Genomic DNA, 18,416 nt, shown 5'->3' with positions numbered 1-18,416 from the left:
TATTTCATAAACCGTAAACTGTGCTGAATTTAGCATGTCGATTTACGGCAAGCAGGCAACTAGTTTTACCAAGAAAGTCAACACTGCCATCTTCTGAAAGTATTGTGGAAGTGCACTCAAATAAAATGTCAATACTGGCTTCTCAAAAACATGGCGGGCAACAAATGAGAAGTGCGTATTTTTGGTGCAAGGTTAGAGTCGACACGTCACAAGTACAAATATCGGGATGAGCTGCGACGGAAGGGATCAAAACGATGAAGCTTTTTTTTGTTTTCCGCCGAACTAAATACAATTCTGCAGTTCACACAAATATAACCGACATATAGATCAGTGGCGAGGCGTGCTACTGCCACCTTTAGTGATGTGAAGGGCGTGCGTTCGATGCAACAGATCACTACATTTAGGCAACTATACCGGGCAATAGTGACGATGGATATTTCCAGCGCTTAAAATTAGATACGTCTTAAAGAGCGCTATATATATATTTATGTATATTTCTACATATATATCAAACGAATCTCATCACTGGCTGGACAGCGCGTCCTTCAAAATCCAATACTCGAGGGTACCGGTACCCTCTACCCTCCAGTCTGTCCGCTCACGGACCATCATATCTACAAAGAGTTACATTGTTAGACGTTTAAGAAAACATCTTCGCAGCAAGTTAGTTGGTCGATTACTTCTTTAGTCAAACATGTTTATTTTTTTATTTCTTTTTAAGTACCAGGAATAGTTAAATAAATATACATACCTGATCTCAATAATGTTAAACACGCTTGTAGACGTAAATAATCGTCAACTTTAATACAAACTAGTACATGTACACAATAACTTAAATGTCATTTATTCTTTTTTTAATAATTTAATTGAATGTACAACGTAAAAAAATAATTAATTCGTTATTAATATTAAAATGAGAAGATTGCAACAAGAAAAAAGTACAGAAGGACTCCTAGACCATATTTGTTTAGAAACCGAAATTGAATTACAGATCAAAATCATGTTTCGACTGCATTGACAGGACGTGTTATTTATCACAGATTTTTAGCCCCAATAAAAAACACATTTACAACACTAATTGCCTGAGGGGAATTAGTAGAATATGCGCATTTCTGAAAAAGCAATAGTATTTGCACTGAGGTTGGCGCCTACACAAGTTAATCTTTAAAAAGCGCAAAGCAAGACCGCTGAACAAAAATATTAGTGGGCGATTAAACAGTACTTTGTCACTAATCCCCGCCTGAAATTAATGAAATGTGGCTGAATCCGCAGCATCTTCCACTAATCAGTTAGCTGGAGGATTCGGTTTATCTATGCACCAAGAAAGTGCATGTTAACCCAAGATATGTAAGTCTACTGAAGCATTGGCGCGCGCCCACTACTGACAGCAGAGAGTGCAGCACAAAACAAGAACTCCTCTTCGCGGAACACAACCCCGCATGCATGCTGTTTCTCTTGTGGTTGCTTGTGAGCCCTCGCTTTCCTTTTTATTTCACATCAGGCATTTACACCTCTGCAAAATGACAACACGTAGTGTGGCTAGATCAGATGCATGTAAAACGCACACTGGGGTGGTGTTATTGTGGGTGCTGCAAGTTGTCGCTGCTTTGCTTCTTTGGAATATTTGCTTTGTCTCAATGTTCTCACTTTTATTACATTTGTCTGGATTTGAATGAATCACAAGAAGGGGTTGTGCCTCCCAGAAGTCAGGTGCGAACTTGACCGAAGGTATTTAGAGCTTTACATGAGCACCAGTTTCGTTACAGATGGACACATTCATTTTTGGTAGGCACGGGGAGATTAAGGGATTTGCCCAGAATCACAGGATGTTGAGCCGACGCCGAGACTCGAACTTAGTTGGCCAGCTCCAAAGTCGACAACTCTGGTCGTTAAGCCACATCCTATGTTGGGACAAAGTCACATTCTACGTACATTCAAATCCATCCAGTACACGGAATGCTTCAGGAGTACAACCAAAATTGTTGTATGGCATTCCAATTTAGCAACTTCATCAACTTCTGTACACAGAGGGTGCAGAGGACCATAGGTAGTCATGGTTTTCAGGGTTGTGGTGGGAGGTTAAGGTGAGGTGAGAGAGAGAGTGACTGTTTACCATGTAGAATTGTTACACTATATCAAGGTGTTATGAAGGGCATAGCTGCAGACATTTGAAAACGTTGAATATTGAGAACATTAAATTCGCATGCAAATAAATTGGAGAATAAATATAGATTTTCCTAGTAAATTATGACGGAAAGTCTTAATTTTATTAAAGACACAGGCGAGTATTATGCTTTCTTATCTTGATTTTTTTTAAATAGCAGCCAAGATAAGTACTAAAACTACAGTTCCCAGAGGGCCAAGCAAAACAACTGGCCAATGGGAATGTAATAAATAAGAACATCATAACCAATCAGGCTGCAGCCACATGTTTAAAGTCATAACTGACTGCAAACAGTCCTCTTTTCGCTGGCGAGCAGCTCAGATAGAGTCAATAAATAGTGGAACAAACGATTAAACAATACAAAAGGCTAAAGTCCAGGAACAAATCTCTGGACCAGCATCCAAACAGGATAGTCGAACCGCAGGAACCACAGTGGAGGAGGCCAAGCCGGAAGAAGAGGCGTCATGAAGAGGTGAAGAACACTCTTACAGATTATTAGTCCCATCACGAAGATGCAAGAGGCAATGCTGGAGTCGCTGTAGGGAGGGAGAAACAGATTAGAAGTGTTGAGGTGGGATAATACTCGCATCCGTGTCTTTAATAAAATTAAGACTTTCCGTCATAAATTTCTAGGAAAATCTACATTTTATGGCAAGACTGGAGGCTTTTATTATGCTTGTTCAAAGCATATCAATAACCAAAGAAACAGCAGAAACAACTGACTTGCAATAAAACATGTGGAAAACATTATCATTAGACCAATCCGCAGATCTCAGAATGTCCTCCAAACGGGTGCCTGCCCAAAAAACTTTGGAGGCCGTGGCTCCCCTGGTGGAATGGGTCCCAAAAACAAAGACGGTAATGTCCGCAAGGGACATGACCCACCAAACCCAACTGGCCAGGGCAGCAGAGGAAACAGGAAGAAGGGGTCTGCGAAAAGAAATGAGAAGTTGAGAATGAGAGGATTTTCTGAGATCAGAGGTTCTTTGTTCGTAAATCTTGAGGTATTGACCTACAGATAGTTTAGGATGGGAATGGAAATAAGGGTAAAACACAGAAATCAAATTTGCTTTAGTACGTTTATGAACTTGAAACAAAACACCAGTCGGAGAAAACTGGCGAGAGGAAACATCCAGTGCTTTAACATCTGAAACACGTTTAATTGAAACAAGACAAAGTAACATGTTAAGTTTAGCAGAGAGCATTTTCAGAGAAAGAGCGGAGTTGTCTGGCCAATCAGAAAATAACTTCAGGACCAAATGAACATCCCATAATTTAGAATACTTAGCCAACAGAGGTTTGGAAAAACATACTCCTCGTAGAAGGTGGCAAATGAGCAAATGAACTCCAACAGGCTTGCCATCAATAGGACAGTGATTGAGGGAATTGGCTGATCTATATAAATTGACCGTTCTATAGGCCTCATCTGCACTGGCTTCAGAAGCTAAGAAGTTGACCACAAAATTTCGAGGGGCTGAAAAGGGATCGATAAGTCTTTCCCGACACCAGCTTGACCATAAAGACCAAGCAGACTTGTAGGCTCCGGGGCCAAGGCTTTACTGATAAAGAGAGAAGCTTCTTTCAAAATGAGGAGGTCAGGAGGGACAGACTGGAAATCTTCCAAGTGGACAGAAGCAAGGTTTAGTCCAGGACGAGATTGTGAGGAAGGCCTAAGTGGTTCAGGAGCAGATCGTTGCAGACAGGGAGAAGAACCATAAAGTCCACCGTCATCTCCAGAAGAGACAGGAACCAAATCTGTGATTGCCAAAAAGGAACTACTATGACCAGGGAGGTCGATTTTCGGCGATCTTGAGAAAGAACCCCATTGATCATGAGGAAAGGGGGAAAGGCATAATTGAGATGAAGGGACCAGTCCTGGAGAAACGCATCCGTCGCTAAAGCCAGAGGATCCAGCAGCCAACTGAAGAAACAAGGCAATTGGGCGTTGAGGCGAGAAGCAAAAAGATCGATATGAAAAGAGCCTTATTTTTGAGAAAGAGATCGGAAAATGGATGGCAGAAGCTTCCAGTCGCTGGAGTCTCGAAGGTAGCAAGAATGCCAATCTGCTATGGAGTTGAGATCTCCAGGAAGATACTCTGCTTTGAGAGATAGTTTGTTTGAAAGGCAATACTCCCAAAGACTCTTTGCTAGCTCTGCTAGAGGTTTGGACTTGGTGCCACCTAGATGGTTTATGTAGCGGACTGCAGAAACATTGTCCATGCAAAGGAGAATGGCACAGCGTACCTTGTTTTTCGTGAGGCTTTGGATTGCAAAGGAGCCTGCCAGCATCGCTAAACAATTGATGTGCAATTTCGACTCCTCGCGAGACCATGTACCGCCAGTCGATATTGGACCACAACGGGCGGCCCAACCTGAGAGGCTTGCATTGCATTCTAATACAAGATCTGGGGCCTAAGTGGAGATAGTTTGCCCGTTCTAAGCATCTAAATGGTCTATCCACCATTGGAGCTCAACGCAAGACTTGGGATCTAAAGCGATGACTTCAGAATAAGCCAGACCTTGGCAGAGGTGCCGAATCTTTAGAAGTTGAAGGGTGCAATAATGAAGAGGACCTGGAAAGATAGCCTAGATGGAAGCAGAGAGAAGGCAGACGATCTGCGCAAGAGACCTGAGGTAGATCAGAGAGATTTGAAGGACGTGAGAAACCTCTGACTTTGTGGTCGAGACCTTCGACTGTGGGAGCATAAGAGACGCAATGGAAGAGTCTACGAGAAAACCCAGAAACTCGATACTCTGGGAAGTAATGAGCATAGACGTTTTGATATTGAGAAGGAAACCCAGATGAAGAAGGAGGGATCGAGTGGTGTTCAAGTCTGACAAGAGATTCTGCTTGTCGGTGTTCATGAGCAGAATCTTGTCTAGGTAAATGATCAGTCTAACCCAGAGGGACCGAAAGTAAGACACTACTGTTTTCCTGATTTTCGTAAAGCACCATGGTGCTGACAAAAGGCCAAATGGAAGGGAGCAAAAACTGTAGGTGACGCCTATCCATTGGAATTGAAGGAATTTTTTGTGAGAAGCATGAATAGGAATAGTAAGATAAGCGTCTTGCAAGTCTAACCTGACCATCTAGTCGTTTGGCGAAGAGTGTCTATTAAATGAATGATAGTTTCCATTTTGAAGTGGCAATACACCACAAATTGATTGAACCACTTTGGTTTAAAACAGGACACATTTTCTTGTTTTTCTTTCATTCAAGGAGAATGAAACTGAGAAACCCTGACGGATCTAGAAGGGCCACTAAAATGGTCTGTTTTTGGAGAAGATTTTGGATCTCCACGGAAATGAGGTGAGACATGTCTGCCGAAAAAACTAGAGGAGGAGGCAAAGTAGTTTGGGAAGGTGGCCCGTAGAACTCTAAAAGATAACCTTGGACGGAGGTTAGAAGCCAGGGATCTGCGGTGAGAGTGCGCCATTTTTGGAGAAAGAGTTTCAAACGACCCCCACTGGGGGTAGACCTACCTTGTTGGTTGCTGTTGTATCGGAAATTTTTCTGTACACAACCTCTGTATCCACGACCTCGCTGAGGGTAGAACTGTGGTTTATACTCCTGGTAGCCTGTGTTGAAGGAGCCTCCAGAGCCTTGATTTGGGTAGGAGCGGCCGGAATTGCAACTCTAGCCTCTGCCGGCCCTCCCCAAACCCAAGGTCAAAGACTTTTTTAATAGACTGTTGAGCCTTATCCAAAGAGGTAAAGGTAGTGACGAATTTACTAGGTCCTTGACCAAGGAATGCCCAAACAAAAGTCCATCTGCCTTGATGTCGGGATCTAGAGGAGCCAGATTAACCAGCTTTGGATCAAGTTTGATAAGAAGCCCTTTACGGCGTTTGTGAGTGATAGCCGTGTTGGCTTTGCCTAAAAGACAGAAGGCTCGCTGGACCCACACAGAAATGTCCTCAGATTAAAATCTTGACCCTCCAAGCGAGCAGCTTCTACTAGGTCAAAAATGCGAGCCAAAGGGCCCACTATATCCAAAAGCTTGTCCTGGCAGGTGAACCAAGCTTTATCTACCCATTTGCGGGGGTCTATGCCAAATTTTGAGAAAAAGGTAAGGAGAGGTTGGTCGATGGAAGGAGCAACTGTAATGTTGGAAGGTAAAGAAGGTTTGGGACATTCAGATTTTAACTTAGATCGGGCTGACTTGTCGAGGGGAAACCGAAGTCTGGCTGAAATATAATCACCAACATGCGAATCTGGGAACCACTCCGTAGAGTTGGGATGATGGATAGTGGAAGTATCCAACATGGGAACTCCATCAGAATCCAAAACCGGAGTAAATGCAAAGGAGTCGGATTTGAATTTCTTAGAAAGGGGGTAAGGAGGGTCTGAGACATCAAAAACATCAAACAAATTGTTATCTGTGTCACCCATATTATCGTCTGTGTCCATAATTGTGGAAATCACCAATTTTTTAGGTACCTCAACATGTTTAGCTTTTGATTTTCTTTTTCCGTCAGAAGAAGATGATAACCCCTCCTTAGAAGGAGGCCTGGGAGAAACAAAGTCCTTATTCTGGTACGAGGGAGCCATGCTAATCAAGCGTGATGCATTTTTGGAGATATTAGACGACAGAGGGTACCAATTTTCTCTTTCTGCTATCCCCCCAGAATGGGCCAAAGCTTTAGACAACAGACTGAGCATAGAGTTTTCCATGCCTTTGGAAAAGTGTTTATTGGATGCTTTAACAGCATTCTCCATACAAGTATTAATAAATGCATTTGAATCACTTTTAAAAGCTTCGCCTTCTTCATTATGCTGTTTGGACCCTGAAGACCTGTCAAGTTCCATTATTGAAGAAATGAGTAGCCAAAGTAGAGCAAGGGTTAACCTGAGGGACCGGGAGGAGCCGGAGGCTGAATTTGGAAAGAAACCAGCCCAGGACAAAAGGAGGAGTTAATGAGGGACGAAAATCCACCCTCAGAGAGGTCACTGTGAGAGAAGCGCAGTCAGTATGGAAGCGTGCGCTCTGAGGGAAAAGGAATGGTAAGCAACCTTCGCGTGACACGTTAAACACAAAAGTAAACGCGCGAGCGAGCGAACGAGAAAGCAGAAGTAACCGTGAATGAAAAGCACATACGGAATACTGACGCACGCTCTAAGGGTAAAAGAACAGTAGGCAGAGACCTCACGACGCGTTAGGCACAAATGTCGCTGCGTGCGAGTGAGGGAAACAGCTGAGCGCTAAGCAGCGCAAGTGCGAGATAGCAAAAAATAACTTGGTCAGTACAAGTCATTCAATAACGGGAACAGTAAATAACAACTGGTAACATTTAAATAAGTATATAAATGCATAATACAGCAGAGCAATGAAGAGAAGGCACTTATCTGACTGCGAGCAGCAAGAAAAGAGGACTGTTCACAGTCAGTTATGACGTTATACATGTGGCTACAGCCTGATTGCTTATGATGTTCTGATTTATTGCGCTCCCATTGGCCAGTTGTTTTGCTTGGCCCTCTGGGAACTGTAGATTTAGTGCTTATCTTGGCTGCTATTTGAATAAAATCAAGATAAGAAAGCATAATATGAGCCTCCGGTCTTGCCATAAAATTGGACGCTTAAAGGCGAATATGCGCCATTAATGCGCCGCCTACCGGTGTGAGCTCGTCAATCACTACAGAGTTTTAGGCACGCTAAATTAAATTTGTGAGAGAAATACACATCTCCACCTGATCAGTGTACCAGAATTGTGCTCTGTAGTATAACATTTTGTCCTTTCTTTGTGACAATTACATTACAGTTATTATAGATCGCACCAGAATATTGCCTGAATTAAATTTGCGACAGAAGCCACATTTCCATCGGACAGGCAACCCAGGGAGACTCAAGAAAGCATGCCACACAACACAACATAAAGACACTTCACCAGAGCCATGTCATGTACACTGAAGAAAACTACGCAGGAGGACGGAAAGTGTGGGGCTGTGGAAGCTACTGCACAAAAGCTGCTGTGGAGATGCCTGCATTCTGTGTGGTGCAGTGTGGGCAGGAACCACAAGTAGCACAATGACTGACAGGACTGCGTCTGTCACACTAGCTGCTACATCAGATGACTGCAAAAGATAGATTGAAGGAAAGGTGTTACAAGTCCACACTGAATGCGTCAGTCAGTTAGAGACATAAAGTAACCGTTTGAAGAGTCCAAGCCTGGTGAGGTGACCAGCAAGATCCCTCTCGTGAAAGTGATGCAGCCGACTGTAAAGACAAGTTATCAGAGGGTGAAGCAGTTTTCCTTGTGGTGAAGCGCAAAAGACCACCGTACCACAATTTACACCATCAACTCACCACGCCCATTCCCATCATAGATAATGACCAAAGTGTAGAGGATGTTACCCCTCCTGTGCAATTCTACAAAACTTCTTTGACACCAGGGACAGCTTAAGGATTTTGGGGCCCTGGGCCAAACGCATTTTGGGGGACCCTGTTCGGAACAGCTTTGAATTTCTGATCCAATTTTAGCTCTTTCATGCCCTCTTTGGTCAGGTCACTGACAGTGCACAGACACACTCGTCCAAATTTTAAATACGTTTGCAGCTAATAGTCTGGGATATTGAGTGTGTTTTCAATATTGTCACACAGCAGCGGCTCATTAATATTATTGCAAGTAATCTTTGTGACACCCTCCCCTTTCTCATATGTGAGGACATTTTTTTAATGGATGTTGCGTGAATCATAAATACAACATTTCTCTGCAAATTGTCTGTAATGGACTCACACATCACCCACATTAAAATACATTGAAGGAAAACGCTATTTGAAACAATATGTTTAAAAAAAATTCGGTGAGACTTTGTAGAACAGAGCTGGCTCTATCAGGGGGGACCCTGAAGGGCTGGGGCCATGGGACTGTGCCCACTTTGCCCATGCTTTAAAACATCTCAGTTTGAGACTAGTGACACTGAGCCCATTCTCGTGAGCATAGGCCAGAGTCGAAACAAGGCTAGTGGGTTTATTGGAAATCGGTGGCTGCGGGGCTCAGTTGTGACAATTAGAGTCTTTCATCACAGTGGGTGCTTGGCCCCCTATAATTGGACCCAAAAGAAAGACCAAGAACACCCCTTTAGCACCCAAGTCTCAGTAAAGGGAAGCAGAGCAATTGAAGGCTTTCTCAGGTAGGTGAATAGGAATAGAAATGCAGAACTCAGCAGAGGGTACAATAACAATAGAACAGCGTCCGGCTATTACTTTTAATTACTAAAGTAAAAAGGGCATCATTCTATGTACACAGCTAAAGACTATACATAAACAAAGCAAATGTACACAAGGGGAGAGAAGGCAATCTAACTCAGTAGTCCCCTGTGAGAAGTTGGCCTGATATGTAGTGTTTCCAATTCTGGAACCACTTGGTATCAGTCCAAACAAACCCCAAAGATGTCTGGTTGTAAGTCAACCTTGTTAGACAAGCTATCCTAGTGGTAGCATGGACTAAGCAGCCTTAAAGGCTTAACTTAAGAGGTCGTGTTAAGCGAGCTGTTTTACCACATACAATCCTGTAATCAAATGAAAGGACACCACACAAGTATATATTATAAAAATATATGTATTTATTTCTAAATTACTCCCCAGTACTCTTTATGAGGAAAGGGGCACAAGCGTTAAATCAAAAGCACAGTAAAACATATAAAGTTGCACAATTATGGATGAGGGCGGGTGGCCACTCAAACCATATACTAAAAAAGTGGTAAAAGGAACACTTATCGAACAGTGGTTAGGCCTAGGGCCTAGAGATTCGCTGGGAGCAGTCAGAACTAGCAATGCTGAAGTCGGGAGTAGCCCACAGGAGACGGGTGCAGCACGGAAAGTGCGGCTCGCACCAATGCAATGTCAATGGTGCGTAAAAGTTAGATTAAGTGAATTAAAAGATACTTCCGCTGAACCTAGAGGAACAAAACTTTAGACACAGACCCTAGAGGTGTGTACCAGTGTATGTACACCGGCGTTGCAATGTTACCTCACCCACAGGCCGTGGGTGCACAGGGTCGAAGTGGCGTCGGGTTTTGACACGCAGGCTCTTGATGCTTGAAGCTGTTGCAGCTGCAGGCGATGTGAAGCAGAAGGGTCCGGTGCGATCCAAGGGTGGATCGAAGTAAAAAAGTACCTGAAAGCAGAGGGGACAGAGTCTGGGTCACTCAGCAGTGACCAGGGTGGAACCAGGACGGAACCAGGCAATGTCGGGCGCAATCAGGTGGTTGTCAATAGGCTTCTCTCCACTGTCACGTGGGCTCTGGGGCATCTGCGACGTCCAGGAGCGGGTCACGATCTGTCCCACGTAGGCTCTCGCCGTCAGCACCGTCGGCTTCAAGATTGCAGCAAACAGCACTTGGCAAAAGCAATCCACGCGGAACCGGGAGATTGCTTATCACTCGAACCAGGAGGGTCAGAGTGGGGGCTCCTTTTCACAGGAGCTGGTGCAGATCTGGAGCAACCAGAAAAGCAAGTCGTATTTCGGTTTTCATTGGCACAGGGGCCACAAGCCAGCTGGCAAGTGACCGGGCCAATGCGTCGAGCCGCCACAAGCAGAAGGGCCCCACGCAGCACTCGTCGAGTGTGGAGGGGGTAGCTTTGGTGCAAGTGTAGCTCGGGGTGGGGGCTTCTCAAACCCCGGTGCACAGCTTCGAGGATCACTCGTGGGCTGCACGGTCAGCGTCTCGTGGCCTTTTCAAGATGGCGTGCCCCACGCTTCCGGTCGCCTCCACTGGTCTCAGCTCTGCAGGGACTGTGGATCGGGCAGGGAGAAGGCAGGCAAGCTTGATCTCGTCGATCTCTGTTGCTCGAGTTCCGGCGGGAACTGCAACAAAGCAAGGGTCGAGGGCTGGATGGTGCCTGTTTGCACAGGGTGGTCACTCCTTGACCACAAGGGAGATTCTTCAGTCTTCTGCGTTGAGTAGAAAGTCGAAGGGTCCAGAATTCGTTTCTTATGTTTCTTCAGGATGATCTGAGTTGCATTGGCACTGCTCCCACTCTTATTCGAATCTGGTGGGCTGGACATCCTGCTAGGTCCCCTCCTATGGGTGGGACCCAGGAAGGATGTGGTTACACCCCTTTCCTTTGATCCAGGCCGCGCTGGGACAGGGGCTGGGAGGCCCCAGAACCGGTTTGGCCGGATTATGCAAGGGGCAGCCTTGTGCTCCCCAGGCAGTGTCTGGTTTCTTTGAAACCTCCCTACTACAATCCACTATCTCCTGTCTGGGGTGGTTTGACACCGCCCTGCGACAGGAAACTCTTTGTCCAGGCCTCCTCTGCCGAGTTTCGGTCAGCAGCAGGAGGCCAGACCCGTGTCTGTGGCAGGGGCATCCATTTTGTGGATCTGAGGCTCATTTTAAATCAACCGCGTTTCAGTAAAGTAACATGTCTTCTCCCTCTAGAAGGGTGGAATGCTACCCCCGTCGCCAGAACTGGCGAGGGGGTAGTATTCCAATTCGTATGACACCTTACACGACATGTTTTGATAAAGCCAAACCAAAGTTGCTATATAACCGCGAGGATTATAAGACGCTTAAGAGTATATGGTATGGCATTATCCCGGATCAGCTTAGGGAGTTGTTCCCGACAGCTGCAGACAGGCTCAGCTCATGCCAGAGCTCCATCTCACATAAAACCACGCACTCTGCCTCCAGGATTGATGAGGCCTTCCATAGGAGTGGCTTACAGGCTATATATGTGTCCAGATATAGGTTTAGATATAGGTATACTATATCTAAGCAAGGGGTGATTACACCCACTTGCCCCAGCTGAGTGATCAGCCAGTTGTGTCAATTTAAGAACCAGCCAGGGGTGGCAAAAGCTATGCTTCAGCCCCTGGTAGGCCTTGGTGGCACCTATGCCCTGAGCACCTATAGTGCATGGTACAGGGGCTGACAAGGAGTCCATTTCCAATTGTGGTATGTACCTATAGCACATGTATTATGAATTTAGAGAGAGAACAGCAGGCTGGGGGTCTGATTAGCAGGCCCACAGCCTCAGTAAGTCGAAAACCAGTGAAGCAAAAAGCAAAAATTGGGGTGACCATAGGATAGCAGACCCTACTCTCCTACACAACCCCCCCCCAAACGCAGGGACATTAAACTTAACCTTGACCAGATAAGTCTTCATGTTCTAAGTGGAAGTACCTGGAGAGACCATCTGCATTACCATGGTCAGTCCCTGGGCGGTGCTCCACTGTAAAGTCCATCCCCTGTAGGGAAATGGACCACTGAGCAGTTTGGGATTTTCACCCTTCATCTGATTTAGCCACAAGAGGGGCTTATGGTCTGTCTGAATTAGGAAGTGAGTACCAAACAAGTATGGCCTCAACTTCTTCAGGGCCCAAACCACAGCAAAGGCCTCCCTCTCAATAGCTGACCAACGTTTCTCCCTGGGGGTCAGCCTTCTGCTAATAAAAGCAATGGGCTGGTCTTGACCATCTTGATTAAGTTGTGAAAGCACAGCTCCCACCCCCAACTCAGAAGCATCTGTCTGTACAATGAACTGTTTGGAGTAGTCAGGACTCTTCAGGATAGGTGCAGAGCACATGGCCTTCTTCAGGTCATCAAATGCCTTTTGACAGCTAACTGTCCACTGAACCTTTTTGGGCATCTTCTTGGATGTCAAGTCATTCAATGGTGTTACAATGGACCCATAGTTCAATACAAATTTTCTGTAATACCCAGTCAGGCCCAAGAAGGCTCTGACTTGTGTCTGGGTAGTTGGAGGAGCCCAGTCCTGTATGGTCTGGATCTTGCTCTCCAGTGGTTGAACTTGACCCCCACCTACTAGGTGGCCCAAGTACACAACCTTGCTCTGCCCTATCTGGCACTTAGTAGCCTTGATAGTCAGGCCTGCCTTTTGCAGGGCCTCCAGAACCTTCTTCAGGTGGATCAGGTGATCCTCCCAGGTGGAGCTAAAGACAGCAATATCATCTAGATATGCTGCACAAAAGTCATCCAACCCAGCAAGGACTTGATTCACCAACCTTTGGAAGGTGGCAGGTGCATTCTTCAAACCAAAGGGCATTACCACAAATTGATAATGTCCACTAGGGGTAGAGAATGCTGTTTTGGCTTTTGACTCTTCAGCTAGTCTGATTTGCCAGTAGCCAGCTGTCAAATCAAATGTGCTCAGAAACTTGGCAGAAGCCAATTTATCAATGAGCTCATCTGCTCTTGGAATGGGACGAGCATCTGTCCTAGTGACAGCATTGAGACCTCTGTAGTCCACACAAAACCTCATTTCTCTCTTACCATCTTTGGTATGAGGTTTTGGCACAAGGACCACTGGGCTAGCCCATGGGCTATCTGATGGCTCAATCACTCCAAGCTCCAACATCTTTTGCACCTCAGCCTTTATACAATCCCTGACATGGTCAGGTTGCCTGTAGATCTTATTCTTCACAGGCAGACTGTCACCAGTGTCCACCTCATGGGTGCACCAGTTAGTCTGGCTGGGTGTGAGTGAAAACATATGTCTGTGGGCCTGCAACACCTGTCTGCAGTCCACCTGTTGCTGCTCAGTGAGGCTGCCTGCCAAGGCTACTCCATCAACTGAACCATCATCAGGGTTCTGGGAAAGCAGGTCTGGGAGAGGGTCACTCTCTTCCTCCTGTTCCCCATCTGTGGCCATGAGGAGACTCATGTCCTCCCTGTCAACAAATGCTTTCAATCTGTTTACATGGAGCACCCTGTGGGGGCTCCTAGGGGTGCCAAAGTCAACCAAGTAGGTGACTTCTCCCTTCTTTTCAATGATAGGGTAGGGTCCAGTCCATTGGTCCTGGAGAGCTGCTGGCCCCACTGGGTCCAACACCCACACCTTCTGCCCTGGCTGGTACTCAACCAGAACAGCCTTTTGGTCATGCCAAGCTTTCTGTAATTCTTGACTTGCCTCCAGGTTTTTGGATGCTCTCTCCATGTATTCAGCCATCCTGGAGCGGAGACCAAGTACATAGTCCACAATGTCTAGTTTAGGCTTTTTGAGAGGTAACTCCCATCCTTCCTTCACCAAACTCAATGGACCTCTTACAGGGTGGCCAAACAAAAGTTCAAAAGGGCTGTAGCCAACCCCCTTCTGTGGGACCTCTCTGTAAGCAAAGAGCAAGCAGGGTAAAAGGATGTCCCATTTCCGCCTAAGCTTCTCTGGTAAACCTTTTATCATTCCCTTTAGGGTCTTGTTGAACCTTTCAACAAGCCCATTGCACTGTGGATGGTAGGGTGTGGTAAACTTATAGTTTACTCCACACTCTTTCCACATTGCTTTCAAGTATCCAGACATAAAGTTGGTACCTCTGTCTGAAAGAACCTCCTTTGGAAAGCCCACTCTTGAGAAAACTGCAATGAGGGCTTTTGCCACCACAGGAGCTGTGGTGGTCCTCAGGGGAATTGCCTCTGGGTACCTGGTGGCATGATCCACTACCACCAGTATAAATCTGTGCCCAGATGCTGTTGGAGGATCCATGGGACCCACAATGTCTATTCCAACTCTTTCAAAGGGTACCCCCACCACAGGTAGTGGTATCAGGGGGGCCTTTGTTGTGCCACCTGACTTACCACTGGCTTGGCAAGTGACACAGGAGCGACAAAACTCCTTGACATTTTCTGACATGTGAGGCCAGTGAAAGTGTGGAACAAGCCTGTCCCAAGTCTTTTTCTGGCCTAAGTGTCCTGCAAGGGGAATATCATGGGCCAAGGTAAGAAGGAAGCCCCTAAACTTCAAAGGTATAACCAACCTCCTGGTTGTGCCAGGCTTGGGGTCTCTAGCCTCTGAATAAAGGAGTCCTTCATCCCAATACACTCTATGGGTACCTTGAGCATTCCCTGCAGCCTCAGCAGCAGCTTGCTGTCTGAGGGGTTCAAGTGAAGGGCAATCTAATTGGGCCTGCCCCAGGTCTGCCCTTGAGGGTCCCCCTGTCCCCAGAAACTCAACCTGATCAGGTTCAAGCTCCTCTGAGACAGTCTCCTCTTGGACTGCAGAATCAGTTTCCTGTGAAACTTGATCCTCAACCTGGGGCAAGTGGGAAGGCACAGCCTTAACCCTCTTGCTCCTCCTCTTGGGTTGTGGTTGGTCTATTGTTTCAAGATCCACCACTGGTTCAGGAAGGCACTTCTTAGCCTGAGACCTTGTCACTGCAAGGACATGAGCTGAAATCCCTAGCATTTCTGCATGAGTCCTGTACTCCACTTCTGACCAAACTGAGCTTTCAAGATCATTGCCTAACAGACAGTCTACTGGGAGGTCTGCACTCACAACAACTTTCTTTAGGCCATCTACCCCTCCCCAGGAGAAGTTCACAACAGCCACACTATGGGAAGTAGTGGAGTTGCTTGCATTGGTCACTAGGTAACTTTCACCTAGTACAATCTGTCCAGGGTCCACAAGTCAGGTGTCACCATTGTGACACTGGCACAAGTGTCCCTGTAGGCCTGAGCCAGTTTCTCATTGATTAAGGGAGTCTGCCTATATTTGCCCAGGTTACTGGGGCTTACTGCAGTGGTCAAAGATAAGTCCACATCATATAGGAGAACTGCCTGTGTGGGGATTCTGACTAGGCCAGATTCCGCCTCAGTACCCAGGGTCAACCCTACTAAACCCTTTGGCTGTGTACCACCACTGTTAACTGTACTAGGGGGTGCAGGTGCTTTAGGAGCTGCAGTTGTGGGGACTGGATTTTTCTTAGTGCATTCACTGCCCCAGTGTGAAACTGATTTGCAGGTATTACACCAAGGTTTCTTTGGGCCATCATTCTTCTTTTTCTTGTTTCCATTTTGGGAACCCCCCTCCTTATTGCTAGTTTGGGGGCCTGAAGACTTCTGGTCCTTTTCTTTATCTTTCTGATTCCCACCCTTCTGGTCTGTTTTCTTCTGGTCACCTTGGTTCTGGTTTTTCTGCTTAATCCTTGTTCTGACCCATTTGTCTGCCTTCTTTCCCAATTCTTGGGGAGAGGTCAAATCAGAGTCAACAAGGTTTTGATGCAACAGCTGGTTCTGACAGTTATTAAGGATCTGCTCTCTCATCATAAGATTGCACAATCCTGTATAGTCTGAAACTTTACTTCCCTGCAGCCAACCCTCCAGAGCCTTAGTGGCACAATCTACAAAATCAGTCCAGTCCTGAGTCTGTGCTTTTTGGGTGTCTCTGAAGAACAACCTGTATTGCTCAGTGGTTAGGCCAAACCCTTCAATAAGAGCACTCTTCAGAACAGAGTAGTTTTTGGCATCCTCAGGTCTAACAGTGAGGAGCCTGTCCCTCCCTTTCTCAGAAAAGGAGTACCATAAAATTGCTGCCCACTGATCCTCAGGGACCTGCTGTACCATGCAGGCCCTCTCAAGAGCAGTCATCCATTTGTGGATATCATCCCCTTCCTTGTAGGGGGGCACATTTTTTGTCAGGTTTCTATTGTCATAGGCCCTGTCTTTTTCTTTAGGAACTTTGCTGCCACCAGTGGCATCTAAGCCACACAATTTTCTTTCTCTTGCTAAAGCAAGTTTAGCTTGAGCCAAGGCTACCTCTTCCCTTTCTATTTGGAGTTGGGCAGCCCTCATCCTGGCCCTATGCTCTTTTCTCTGGGAGGGAGTCATCCCTCTTTGAGAATCTCTTGAGGCACTAGAAAGATGAGAGTCCCTTGATTGAGATCTCACCCTCCTGTTACCTGGGAGAATTTGGTTATGAGATCTGGAGTGGTGCTGGCCCTCTCCATTCTCATGTAGGTCTAGGTTGGCCTGGTTAAGCCTGGCAACCTGTACCTGGTTTCCCCTCTGATCCTGATCTTCAGGCTCTTCTAAATCTGAGCCTTCCTCTTCCTCTTCCTCCTCCTCTTCTTCTTCATCTGGAAGATTCTCATTCTCAGGGGAGTGTATCCCTTCACCTGATTCTAAGGGAGCCTGACTCACCTTATCTAAGTCATCCTTTTCTAGGAGAGCTACTAGGGAAGGAATGGTAGGGCCTCTGTCCTTTTTTAGCCCCCTGGCTGTGCACAAGGCACTCAGGTCTTTGTGGCTAAGGTTGTCATATCTGGATGTTGTCCCTATAGGATCAACTATTACAGGAGCAGAGCCTGAGGCTCTACCTGTATCAGACATGACTGCTAGTGAGGTGTAAGTGATGCACTTACCTACACTAAGTGTTTTCCTACTGTACCTTGCTAGTGAGTTGTAGTCAGGGTGTGCTAATCCCTTTAATCTACAACTACTAAGTTCAGTAGAACTTAATATGCTAAGCTTTTGATTTATATGTACCTAAGGTACTTGATGTGATCTTTCAAATTGATGTAAAGATTGCAATGGTAAAACAAACAGCAAGCTCAAATCCGCACCGCTGCACACCAATGTGAGAAGTTGGCCTGATATGTAGTGTTTCCAATTCTGGAACCACTTGGTATCAGTCCAAACAAACCCCAAAGATGTCTGGTTGTAAGTCAACCTTGTTAGACAAGCTATCCTAGTGGTAGCATGGACTAAGCAGCCTTAAAGGCTTAACTTAAGAGGTCGTGTTAAGCGAGCTGTTTTACCACATACAATCCTGTAATCAAATGAAAGGACACCACACAAGTATATATTATAAAAATATACGTATTTATTTCTAAATTACTCCCCAGTACTCTTTATGAGGAAAGGGGCACAAGCGTTAAATCAAAAGCACAGTAAAACATATAAAGTTGCACAATTATGGATGAGGGTGGGTGGCCACTCAAACCATATACTAAAAAAGTGGTATAAGGAACACTTATCGAACAGTGGTTAGGCCTAGGGCCTAGAGATTCGCTGGGAGCAGTCAGGACTAGCAATGCTGAAGTCGGGAGTAGCCCACAGGAGACGGGTGCAGCACGGAAAGTGCGGCTCGCACCAATGCAATGTCAATGGTGCGTAAAAGTTAGATTAAGTGAATTAAAAGATACTTCCGCTGAACCTAGAGGAACAAAACTTTAGACACAGACCCTAGAGGTGTGTACCAGTGTATGTACACCGGCGTTGCAATGTTACCTCACCCACAGGCCGTGGGTGCACAGGGTCGAAGTGGCGTCGGGTTTTGACACGCAGGCTCTTGATGCTTGAAGCTGTTGCAGCTGCAGGCGATGTGAAGCAGAAGGGTCCGGTGCGATCCAAGGGTGGATCGAAGTAGAAAAGTACCTGAAAGCAGAGGGGACAGAGTCTGGGTCACTCAGCAGTGACCAGGGTGGAACCAGGACGGAACCAGGCAGTGTCGGGCGCAACCAGGTGGTTGTCGATAGGCTTCTCTCCGCTGTCACGTGGGCTCTGGGGCATCTGC

This window comes from Lissotriton vulgaris, chromosome 12, assembly GCF_964263255.1.
Source record: "Lissotriton vulgaris chromosome 12, aLisVul1.2, whole genome shotgun sequence".
NCBI lineage: Eukaryota > Metazoa > Chordata > Amphibia > Caudata > Salamandridae > Lissotriton > Lissotriton vulgaris.
Note: the sequence above shows the minus strand (reverse complement) of the source record.